Raw genomic sequence first — 13,231 nt, 5'->3', positions numbered from 1 at the left:
TGTACGCGGCATCAGTCCTGCAAAATCATAGCTCCCTGATTTCATGGGACTGTCCCTGATTTGGAGCAATGTCCCTCTGTCCCTCTTTTCTCCTCATTTGTCCCTCATTTTGGTCTGATCTATATAGTTGTATATAAAATGCCCTTTTTATCTTTCAAAAAGTGTTTCCCAGTGCTAAACCTTTCATCTGATTTCTAAATTGCTGCATTTGTACATCTTAAAAGCCAATATAAAGGACTAGTAGTGGTAAAAAAGCACTTGTGGATTTAATTAAACTTTTTTTGGAGTTAATTCTTCTTTAACTGGTTGCCGACCAGCTGCCGTAGTTTTACGGCGGCAGGTCGGCTCCCCTGCGCGAGAGCACGTAATATAACGTCAGCTCTTGCGCAGGCCACTAATGTCGCGTGTGCGCCGCCGCCGGGCACCCGTGATCGCTCGTTACAGAGCGGGAACCGGGAGCTGTGTGTGTAAACACACAGCTCCCGGTCCTGTCAGGGGGGGAAATGCTGATCTTCTGTTCATACAATGTATGAACAGAAGATCAGTGATTTCCCCTAGTGAGGCCACCCCCCCTACAGTTAGAACACACCCAGGGAACATACTCAACCCCTTCCCCGCCCCCTTAGTGTTAACCCCTTCACTGCCAGTGGCGTTTTTATAGTAATCCAATGCATTTTTATAGCACTGATCGCTATAAAAATGCCAATGGTCCCAAAAATGTGTCAAAAGTGTCCAAAGTGTCCGCCATAATGTCGCAGTACCGAAAAAAAATCGCCGATCGCCGCCATTACTAGTAAAAAAAAATATTAATAAAAATGCCATAAAAATACCCCCTATTTTGTAAACGCTATAATATTTGCGCAAACCAATCAATAAACGCTTATTGCAATTTTTTTTACCAAAAATAGGTAGAAGAATACGTATCGGCCTAAACTGAGAAAAAATTATTTTTATATATTTTTGGGGGATATTTATAATAGCAAAAAGTAAAAAATATAGAATTTTTTTCAAAATTGTCGCTCTATTTTTGTTTATAGCGCAAAAAAAAAAAAAACGGCAGAGGTGATCAAATACCACCAAAAGAAAGCTCTATTTGTGGGAAAAAAAGGACGCCAATTTTGATTGGGAGCCACGTCGCACGATCGCGCAATTGTCAGTTAAAGCGACACAGTGCCGAATCACAAAAACTGTCCGGGTCCTTTAGCTGCCTAAAGGTCCGGGTCTTAAGTGGTTAAAAGCCAATATAAAGGACTAGTAGTGGTAAAAAAGCACTTTTTGATTAAACTTTTTTTGGAGTTAATTCTTCTTTAAGGGGGTGTGGCAGGGGGCGTGTCCCATGCCAACATACGTTTGTTAGTAGGTGTCCCTCATTCCCATCTCAAAATATTGGGAGGTATGTAAAAATGTTTGTATAAAAGTTTTTGGAAACACCTTGACGTCCTTCTTTTAGATTGAGAAATACATATGTGTGTTAAAGTTTGGTTCACACTATCTGCAGTGGATCACTTTTCAAAGTGCGGCTAAGCAGCTGGTGACATTCAAGGGATAATCTTGCTTCCTCCTGAATGCATTTTTCTTTCTTTTTTGCCGTATGAAAATTTGCAATGGAATTAATGCATCACAACAGCGAGCCTAGCATTTTGCATGTGGTTGTGGCACAGCCCCAATAACCTGAATGGCTGAGTATAACAGGTGCCAGGGTAGAGGATAGCCTGCTGCTGAGTTAGGAACCCAAGCACCAAAAAAATTTTATGGACATCATCCTCCTAACTTTGGAAATATGAGAAATGACAGAAAAAAAGTGCTTTGGAGCCGGTGATTGGCTGTTCAGAAACCCAGTGCTGCATCATGGGAGCAGGGGAGGGAGTCACATGTTCCCACCTGCACAGAATTACAAGATTTCTCCCTTTAACTCCAGGCAGCCGAATGTCACTGTGGGCAAAGGCTGGGAAGGTGAATACATCCATTTGGGTCGGATCGCATTCAATAAACCAGGGAGGGAGCTCGCAATTCCCAAAGGACATTATCAATGGCCACACACATACAAAAGTATTGGGACACCTGCCTTTACACACACATGAACTTTAATAAGAATCCCAGTCTTAGTCCGTAGGGCTCAATATTGAGTTGGCCCGCCCTTTGCAGCTATAACACCTTCAACTCTTCTGGGAAGACTGTCCACAAGCAAGGTCTATAAAGACATGGAGGAGCGAGTTTGGGGTGGAGGAACTTGACTGGCCTGCACAGAGTCCTGACCTCAACGCGATAGAACATCTTTGGGATGAATTAGAGCGGAGACTGTGAGCCAGGCCTTCTCGTCCAACATCAGTACCTGACCTCACTAATGTGCTTCTGGAAGAATGGTCAAACATTCCCAGACACTCCTAAACCTTGTGGACAGCCTTCCCAGAAGAGTTGAAGGTGTTATAGCTGCAAAGGGCGGGCCAACTCAATGTTGAACCCTAAGGACTAAGACTGGGAAGCCATTAAAGTTCATGTGTGTGTAAAAGCCAGGCATCCCAATACTTTAGACAATACAGTATATTTCTCAAATGATGACCTCACTTTGAAGTGACGCTCCAGTTTCGCAGCGCTCCCAGTTTGCACATTTCTTCCAGGTCAGTGACTCAGAGAATTGAATCCATCAGTGAGAAAGAAATCAAAATTTCGGAAGATGTGGACAGCACTTGAAGCTTTAATATTTCTCTATCCCAAATAGTAGGGTTGTCCCGATACCACTTTTTTGAGACCGAGTACAAGTACCGATACTTTTTTTTAAGTACTCGCCGATACCGATTACCAATACTTTTTTTTTTAATGTCATGTGACAGTATTTATTTTTTATTTTTTTTACACAATTTTTATTTTTTACTTTTTATTTTTTACAGTGATTTTTTTTGGGGGGGGGGGGGGGGTAGTGGATTATCAGTGCGTGTTTTTTTTCTATTATTATTATTATTATTTACATTTTTTTTTTTATTATTTATTGCAATTTTTTTTCTTTTTTTTTTTACAGACCTCTGACTTCTCCCCTTTAAGACAGAGAAAGGGACTAGGGACACATATTCCACAGTCCCTTTCTCAGCTGCACTGAAAATGAATGGACAGGAGACAGGGGCTCCTATCCATTCATAAACTGAAGCATCGTAAACACAGGTTACGATGCTCAGTCATATGAATGGACAGAGTCAGTGATCACTGACTATGTTCATTCAGAAAAGGTAGGAGCCGGGTTTAGCGGCTCCTACCGCCGCTCTCCATCCTGACAGAGGGGGCGGAGGAGGACACGGAGGGGGGTCACAGATCACGGAGGGGGGAAGCAGCGGCACGGAGGGGGAGAGCAAAACAGAGGACGGCAGCGGCACGGAGGGGGAAAACAGAGGACGGCAGCGGCACGGAGGGGGAGAACAGAGGGCGGCAGCGGCACGGAGGGGGAGAACAGAGGGCGGCAGCGGCACGGAGGGGGAGAACAGAGGGCGGCAGCGGCACGGAGGGGGAGAACAGAGGACGGCAGCGGCACGGAGGGGGAGAACAGAGGACGGCAGCGGCACGGAGGGGGAGAACAGAGGTCGGCAGCGGCACGGAGGGGGAGAACAGAGGGCGGCAGCAGCACGGAGGGGGAGAACAGAGGATAGCAGCGGCACGGAGGGGGAAAACAGAGGACGGCAGCGGCATGGAGGGGGAGAACAGAGGACGGCAGCGGCACGGAGGGGGAGAACAGAGGACGGCAGCGGCACGAAGGGAGAGAACAGAGGGCGGCAGCGGCACGGAGGGGGAGAACAGAGGACGGCAGCGGCATGGAGGGGGAGAACAGAGGGCGGCAGCGGCACGGAGGGGGAGAACAGAGGACGGCAGCGGCACGGAGGGGGAGAACAGAGGACGGCAGCAGCACGAAGGGAGAGAACAGAGGGCGGCAGCGGCACGGAGTGGGAGAACAGAGGGCGGCAGCGGCACGGAGGGGGAGAACAGAGGATGGCAGCGGCACGGAGGGGGAGAACAGAGGATGGCAGCGGCATGGAGGGGGAGAACAGAGGACGGCAGCGGCATGGAGGGGGAGAACAGAGGGCGGCAGCGGCACGGAGGGGGAGAACAGAGGATGGCAGCGGCATGGAGGGGGGAGAGCAGAACGGCGGGGGGGACACAGGAGCATGGAAGGAGAGTAAAATATCGGAGCATTTTCCCCGAGTACGAGTACTCGGGGAAATGCTTGGCATCGGTCCCGATACCGATACTAGTATCGGTACCGGGGCAACCCTACCGAATAGTTGTAAACTACATCTCAGCCTCTAAAAAAAGTCATCTATATTAGACCTCATTCACATTTTGCGCATTTTTTGCGAGTGGCCGCGCTTCAAAAGTAGGGCAGCCCAATTATAATTTCATGGGATGTCCTACAAGCGACAAAGGTGGTGAACCCCACACACCTCCATACACCTCTGTGAGTTCCACACTTTTAGTACTACGCTTTCTTGCAGATTTTTGTGCGTGTAAGAACATGATTCTTGCTTGGACCGCCTAGGGTACCATTAAGAATGAATGACACTACAAGCGTGACAGATGTCTTTTGCCCGTTTCCTATACCTGCACGTTATTGCATGATTTTACTCTAGTTGTCACGCTACAATAGAGTGAACGAGACCTTAAAGTGATTGTAAATGCTTGATTTTTTTTTTTTATTGAAATACAAACATGTCATACTTACCTGCTTTGTGTAATGGTTTTACATAGAGCAGCCCGGATCCTCCTCTTCTGGAGTTCCCCGCTGGCGCTCCTAGATCCTCCTCCCCGTGGAGTGCCCCCCATACCAAGCCACTTGGTCTGGGGGCATTTGTATCTGCTTCCTCTGGGACCCCACTTTGCATGTCTATTGTGTGCCTGCTGGCTACTGTCTTTGAGCCAATGAGGAGGGAGAGAGCTAAGAGACCCTCTGCTCCCATGAACATCACTGAATCAAGATCAGGGTCAGGTAAGTATAAGAGGGTGATGAGGGGGAGCTGCATGCTGTAGGTTTTTTACCTTAATGCAGGGAATGCATTAGGCTACTCTCACACTGAGCAGTTTTTAACCGCTTTAATACCGGCCGCCGTCAATTGACGGCGGCACGATAATCCTCGCGTTCTGGGAGGACGTCATATGACGTTGTCGCCTTGCCGTACCACTAGGGGGTGCACACCCGCCGGCGCGTGCACCGCCGCATTACTGGGAACCCGATGCGTGTGCCCGGCAGCCGCCGGGCACCCGCGATTGCCCAGTAACTGAGCAGGACCGTGGATCTATGTGTGTAAACACAGAGTTCCACGTCCTGTCAGGGAGAGGAGACCGATGCTGTGTCCCTTGTACATAGGGACACAGATCGGTCACCTCCCCCAATCAGTCCCCTCCCCCCACAGTTAGAACACTCACTAGGCTACACATTTAACCCCTTGATCGCCACCTAGTGTTAACCCCTTCCCTGCCAGTCACATTTACACAGTAATCAGTGCATATTTATACCACTGTTCGCTGTATAAATATGAATGGTCCCAAAATAGTGTCAAAAGTGTCCGATGTGTCCGCCGCAATATCGCAGTCACGATAAAAATCGCAGATCGCCGCCATTACTAGTAAAAAATAAATTAAAAATAAAAATGCTATAAATCTATCCCCTATTTTGTAGCCGCTATAACTTTTGGGCAAACCAATCAATAAACGCTTATTAAGATTTTTTTTTTACCAAAAATATGTAGAAGAATATGTATCGGCCAAAACTGAGGAAAATTGTATTTTTATATATATATATTTTTGGGCATATTTATTATAGCAAAACGTTAAAAATATTGCTTTTTTTTTTTCAAAATTGTCGCTCTTATTTTGTTTATAGCGAAACAAATAAAAACCGCAGAGGTGATCAAATACCACGAAAACAAAGCTCTATTTGTGGGGAAAAAAAAAATTAAAATTTCATTTGGGTAAAGTGTTGCATGACCGCAAAATTGTCCTTCAAAGTGTGACAGCGCTGAAAGCTGAAAAATGGCTTGGGCAGGAAGGGGGTGAAAGTGCCCTGTATTGAAGTGGTTAAGGCTGCTTTCACATTGGGCAGCGGAGGTGTGGTGACGGTATAGCCGCGCTATTTTTAGCGCCGATATACCGTCGTATTTACCGCGATATTCGGGCGTTAGCGGTGAGGTTTTAACCCCTGCTAGCAGCCGAAAAAGGGTTAATACCGCCCGCATTGCAATGCGGGCGGTATTACCGCGGTGTTACCACGGTTTCCCATTGATTTCAATGGGAAGGCGCGGTATAGGAGCGGTAAACACCCTGCTCCTATACCGTTCCAAAGATGCTTTCACATTGAAGCCTGCAGGGCATGATTTTTTCATGCGGTATAGCAGCGCTATTTTTAGCGCTGTACCGCATGAAAAACGCTTCTATGTGAAAGGGGTCTAAAGTGCTTTTGAATTAAAAAAAAGCTAAAAAAAGCAGAATAAAAATGCTTCCCTTTAAATTTTATGTATGTCTTCACACTGGTTCGCTGCGGTGTAAAAAATCCTGCTTGCCTAATTTTTTGTGAATATTTGGTCAGTAAAAAAAAAAAAAAAACAACAAAAATGCATCTCCCATTGAAACGCATCAAAAACGGAAATGAGTTGGGACTACAGAACACTTGTTATTCTCCTATAATATATAATTATATAATATAGGTCAGAGGTGCCCTCCTTCACTGTGCTGTATCTATGGAGGAGCAGCAATGTCTCCCTAGGAAAGAAAATGAGTTGGGACTACAGAACACCTTTCCTTCTCCTTAAACGCATTACAAACCCAGTAATTCATATAAAGAGTAAGTAAAAGCTAGTAAAATAATAGTACAAAAGGGATTAGTAGATATTAGTAGATATGAATAGTATACATACTTTATCTGTTCATATAAATATAGTTCACATACATGCAGTTCTCTATATTACCAGTAGGTGGTGCAAGATGTGTAGCTGCTCAAGTAGCAGAATAAGTCATGGTAGCTAGCTATACATCATACTCCACCTACTGGTAATAAGGAGAACTGCCTGTATGTGAACTCTACCTGTTTGGAACAAATGACTTCCTGAAATCAAGACGGTTTTCAGGTTTTGTATTTTTTTTTTTTTTTTGCTGCTCTACATATTTATATTAATTACTATCTTTATCTTTTATTATTTTTGATTGTATTTATATACACATGTGTTGATCGATTCCCTATTCTTTTTACTATTTTTATACTAGCATTTCATATAATTTATTGAGATTTGAATGAATTTTAGTCCCTTTAATTCAGAATGCCTCTTATTATTGTAATTTTTCTATTTTTTTTTTCTTTAACAGAAAAGTTTTAATTTATCACATACAAATACAAAAGAGAACTGTAAGTAACACAGTTCAGTAAGTTCACCACATCATATTTGTACATTTTTAGATGTACATCATTATTACTCACTGTTGGTGTTTTTATTGTTACTAAAATATATTTTCCTTTTGTGGCATATTTTTTGAAGACTTTATGTGTTTTTTATAGAACCTGTGCCACAGCTATAACTGATGAAGTGACGTTAAAGGGGAGCACTGGGGTACCCCCCACAAAATGTAATCATTAGTTACAAATACTGTAGCTGCTGACTTTTAAGATAATGACACTTACCTGTCCTGGGATCCCGCAATGTCCTTACCCGAGCTGATTCTTCAGTCGGCTTCAGGGGCAGGCGCCAGCCTGGTAAGTAAGGGAAACAGGCAATAAAGGCTTGTGGTTTCCCACTGCGCATGCGCGAGTCGCGCTGCTCTTTGTGAATGGTCCATTAGTCTTCTGGGACCTGTGATGTGTACCAGAAGGCTGCGGGGTAAGGAGGGAGGCAGAGATTCTGGCTCAGATTGCCGTGACTTGTCTTACTGGAAATGGGAGTGGTAGCTACCCGTCCCTCCATAAAGAGTTTGAAATGTGGGTGGAACTCCACTTTAAGTAGTCACTAATCAGCCCACAGGCAAATTAATAATGGGCCTTTTTTTGTTTGCCCCCTGTTTATCTACACAATCCAGATCCTTTGTGCGATCCTAGGATTGGATTGCATTAAAGTTTTTATAAATACTTTTTTTTTTCTTAAAATAATAAAGTTTTATACTCCCAGAACGGTCTGCATGGCTCCAAAGTACGCCGCAAGGACGTATTGGATTCAACGTAAATGATGTCCAGCCCTATTCGCGAACGACTTACTCAAACGACGTAAAATTTTCAAAACTCGGCGCGGGAACGACGGCCATACTTAACATTAGCTACGCCTCATATAGCAGGGGTAACTATACGCCGAAAAAAGCCTAATGTAAACAACGTAAAAAAATGCGCCGGCGGGACGTACGTTTCTGAATCGGCGTAAATACCTCATTAGCATAATCCTTGCTTAACTTTACGGAAGCGCCACCTAGCGGCCAACGTAAATATGCAGCCTAAGATACGAAGGTGTAAGACACTTATGCCGGTCGGATCTTAGGGAAATCTATGCGTAACTGATTCTCTGAATCCGGCGCATAGATACGACGGCCCGCACTCAGAGATACGACGGCGTATCAGGAGATACGCCGTCGTATCTCGTTTCTGAATCCGGGCCACTGTCTGTAGACACACTGAGCCGGGCTGTGCGCATCCATAGACACCGTCCGTAGACACACACATCTCGGCTCAGCCCCGGTCCCTCCTTACAAGATTTAATTGACAGAAGCAGGAGCCAATGGCTTCCGCTGCTCCCTCTGTGTCCTGTGAGAAAAAGAAGAGAGGAGAGTGCCGCTGCAGACAGGCACAGGGCTGGATCGATAAAGGTAGGTGTTTAGGGAGGTGAGGGGGGGATACAGTTACTGGGACATTTATTTTACCTTAATGCAGCAACTGCATTAAAGTGAATATAATTTTTTTTAACTAAAATAACAAACATGTCATACTTACCTGCACTGTGCAATGGTTTTGAACAGAGCAGACCCCACCCTTCTTTTCTGAGGTCCCCAGACGGAGCTCCAGGCCCCTCCTCTTCAGCAAGTGTCCCCAGGGAAAGTGGCCCATGCCACCTGTGCGTTCTCAATCCCGAGCCACCCAGTCTGCGTCTATTGACACTGACTGGGCGACTCGGCCCTGCCCCCCGCTCCCTCACCACAGCATTTGATTGATAGCAGTTGGAGCCAATGGCTGCCGCTGCTATCAATCTGCCCAGGGAGGTTGGAGACAGCCGCGTTTCTGGATCGGTTCGGACTCAGGTGAGCATAAGAGGGGTTCGGGGGCTTCTGCATCACAGAAGGTTTTTTACCTTACTGCATACAACCACTTGACTTGAGAACTGCTTTAAGAACATCTCCCTGCATATTCTGCATAGAGAAGGTCATATTCTCCACAACCTATAAGGAAGGTTGTGTTTTCCATTATCCTATGGTCATTCACATTGGCAGACTCAAGTCCTTTATCCGATATAGCAAATCCCCATAAGGGCTCTCGTGTCTCTCCTCTTTTTATCTAGTGGACGCCTTGGTGCATGTCCTTTTTTCACTCCAGGTACCTACCTTTTAGCATACATACTATACATAAGGGCTGCTGGTAGATATGGCCTGCCTCTCACCCTTCACAGCCAGGCACACAAATCTTCAGACACTCAGTAGTCAAGAAATAGTCCTTGTACCTTTTTTTTTTTTTCATTTTTTTATTTCAGGGATTGTAACTTGGATGGGGAAAGGGTAGATATGGGATGCCCACTTAATTATAAAAGCAATAGGGACTGAGAACTATATACACCTCCGTTATAAACAACTTCCTCTATTCTACCTCCAGCACAAACTTGTTAGTAGAACTGCAACTCCCAGGACCAGCTAGCACTGAATTGCAGGCCTAACACTAGTTCAGCCAGGTCCAAAGCAAAAACTGCCCCTTTCAGGCAGGGACCATGGGCCCCTTGATGTGGCAAAAAAATGGTAGTCCTAGTGCTAGCTGTCCCATGTGGCTACTGATCCCAGTACCACCTCTTCAGACCCTGCCAGCCCTCCTGGCTGCAGCTGCCTATTTCCACTGCCCATGCCACTGCCACCTCAGTCCACTCCACTGTCTCTGCACCCATCCCAGACCTCTCTTCTACATCCAGCACAAACTTGTTAGTAGAACTACAACTCCCAGGACCAGGTAGCACTGAATTGCAGGCCTAACACTAGCTCAGCAAGGCCCAAAGCAAAATATGCCCTTTGCAGGCAGGGACCGTGGGCCCCAATGGTAGGGTTTGACAAATTTGCTTGGAATCTAGGAGCCAGCTAAAAAAATTAGGAGCCACAAAATGCGCCTCGTCCTGCCGAGCTTGCGCGCAGAAGCGAACGCATATGTGAGTAGTGCCCACATATGTAAACGGTATTCAAACCACACATGTGAGGTATCAACGCGACTAGTAGAGCGAGAGCAATAACTCTAGCCTAATGCCGCGTACAGACGGTCGTTTTTTGTGATGAAAAAAAAAAACGTCGTTTTTGAAAACGTAATTTAAAATGACCGTGTGTGGGGGAAAACGTTGTTTTTTTTGCCTTCTGTAAAAACGACCAAAAAAAAATTCGAACATGCTTGAATTTTTGGTGTCGTTTTTCAAAACGTTGTTTTTTGTGTCAATTAAAATGATAGTGTGTGGGCAAAACGACGTTTTTAAACCCGCGCATGCTCAGAAGCAAGTTATGAAGCGAGCTTCAATGGAAAAGAGTGCTGAACATAACCACGCTTTGCTAGAGCATTTTTAAAAAACGATGGTGTGTAGGCAACGTCGTTTTTGAAAATGAAGTTTCAAAAACGTTGTTTTATTTCATGATTTAAAACGTCGTTTTTTTTTTTCATCACAAAAAACGACCGTCTGTACGCGGCATTAGACCACCTCTGTAACTCAAAACATGCAACCTGTAGAATTTTTTAAACGTCGCCTATGGACATTTTAAAGGGTAAAAGTTTGTCGCCATTCCACGAGCGGACGCAATTTTGAAGCGTGACATGTTGGGCATCAATTTACTCAGCGTAACTTTATCTTTCACAATATAAAAAAATAAAATTGGGCTAACTTTACTGTTGTCTTATTTTTTAATTAAAACAAGTGTATTTTTTCCCAAAAAAAGTGCGCTTGTAAGACCGCTGCGCAAATACGGTGTGACAGAAAGTATTGCAACGACCGCCATTTTATTCTCTAGGGTGTTAAAATAAAAAATATATATAATGTTTGGGGGCTCCAATTAGAGGGAAGGAGATGGCAGTAAAAACACTGGGGAAGCTCCATTAGAATTGCTGATTTGCTTGTCATGCCAATGGCCACCACAAGATGGCGCCAGATCACAGAAGGAAACTTAGGCCTGCAGAAGGCCGCGCCGGCCGGTAATTGAGGTCGCGGCTTTGCGGCCTCCTGCAGGCCTAAGCTTCCCCGGGCGCCAGGTCGCTAATTTTAGTCGCAATTGCGACCAGGCGCCTGGATTTTGTCGAGCCCTGCCCTATGGTGTAGCAAAAAAATAGTAGTCCTAGTGGTAGCTGTCCCATGTGGCTACTGATCCCAGTACCTAACATAAACCTACCAAAAATCATAGACTGGTCATTTCTTTGTCAGTGGGCAAACGTATTTCACAGGGGATCAAATACTTCTTCCTCCACTGTACATATATATCTATACCCTATGGGGTGTTGTAATTCTAGAAAAAAATCTATTTTATATTTTTCAGTGTTTTGCAACACAATTAGCATTTTTTTCCTAAAGACTTCACACTTTTTCACCTTAAAGTGATTGTAAACGATCCCCTTGTAAAACAATTTTAATGAAAGACAAACATTTGTGTATAAATATAAAAATACATTATAAATAGCCTTTTTCCCTTTGATCGCATTCCCTCTGTTTTCAGCTGCAGAAGAGCTGGGGGAGGAGAAGCAGCAGCACACTGAGCTTGGAGGAGGAAGAGAGGTAGGATCCCTGGTCACTGTTGTACATCCATGGTGTCCTGTGATGGTTATAGGAGAGTGAACCTCAGCCAGGCCACACCCCAACATGTTTCACTCTGCCCCTCGGAGCTTAGCCATGGGTATAGCACTGTGAAACACACTGATCTTCCCAGTGAAAGGTTGTGCAGCGGGGGCCTGCCAGGACAAGTTTGATCATTGGACGAGAGCATTCTGATTTCCCAGAATAGCTAGAGAACTGACCATGGTGTGCACTCCTGCTTAGTGTGGTCAGTTTTTAATAGGAAAGCAGATGGACCATGGATTTTACATAAAGGAAGCAATTCAAAGAGAACGGGATACTTTCTCATACAAATACATGGTACAGCAACCACCAGTGGCGGTGCATCCATAAGGGCGCACGGGCGCTGCCCCCTCTCTCCTGCCACCTCCTCTATGCCCAATGGATAGATTCATGCATTGCATGAATCTATCCATGGCAGCCGCTGCCACCCCCTATTCAGGCGCCGGCCATTTTTCAGGCACTGGGCACCTGAATTACAGCGGCAGGGGGTATTTTTGAAGCACCTGATTAGAGCCATAGGCTCTAATAGGTGACAAAAAAAAGTAAACAGCGAGCGCCATGCTTGGTGCTCGCAGTTCACCCAGCTGTGTTAGGAAAGTGAATGACAATTCGCTTTCCTAACACTGGACCGCCTCTCCATCAATCAGGTACTCTGGTGTGTTACCCGATTGGCTGAAACAACAGACGCCGCTATTGGATGCCTATGAGGAGGAGAGGACAGGAGATGAGGATGGCAGGAGACGCATGAAGGACCCCGTTCATCGTCGTCACCCCACAGAGACAGGGTAAGTGCCGGGCAGACGGCGAGCGTGCGGGGGTCACACTAGCAGCATTCAAGGGCACACTGATAGCATTTAATGGACATACTGACATAATTTGATGGGCACACTGGCAGCTTTTGATGGACACTCTGCAGCATAGTATGGGCACACTGGCAGCATTTAAGGGGCACACTGGCAGCGTTTGATGGGCACAGTGGCTGCGTTTGATGAGCACAGTGAATGAATGAATGAAGAATTTATATAGCGCAACGCATGCGAACTAAATCGCCTCTGGGCGCTGGTTGTTCCTGTCTCCTTTGATATCAAAAGAGATGAGTTTTGATCTTTCTCCTGAAGGCTAGGTGGTTCTCCTCCAACCGAATGCTGGTTGGTAAAGCGTTCCATAGTCTGGGACCTTGGACATCTTCTTTCTCCTTTGGACTTGTAATTGGCTTTTGGTATTTGGAG

Source organism: Rana temporaria, chromosome 8 (genome assembly GCF_905171775.1).
Source record: "Rana temporaria chromosome 8, aRanTem1.1, whole genome shotgun sequence".
Taxonomy (NCBI): domain Eukaryota; kingdom Metazoa; phylum Chordata; class Amphibia; order Anura; family Ranidae; genus Rana; species Rana temporaria.
This window is presented reverse-complemented; position numbering follows the sequence as displayed.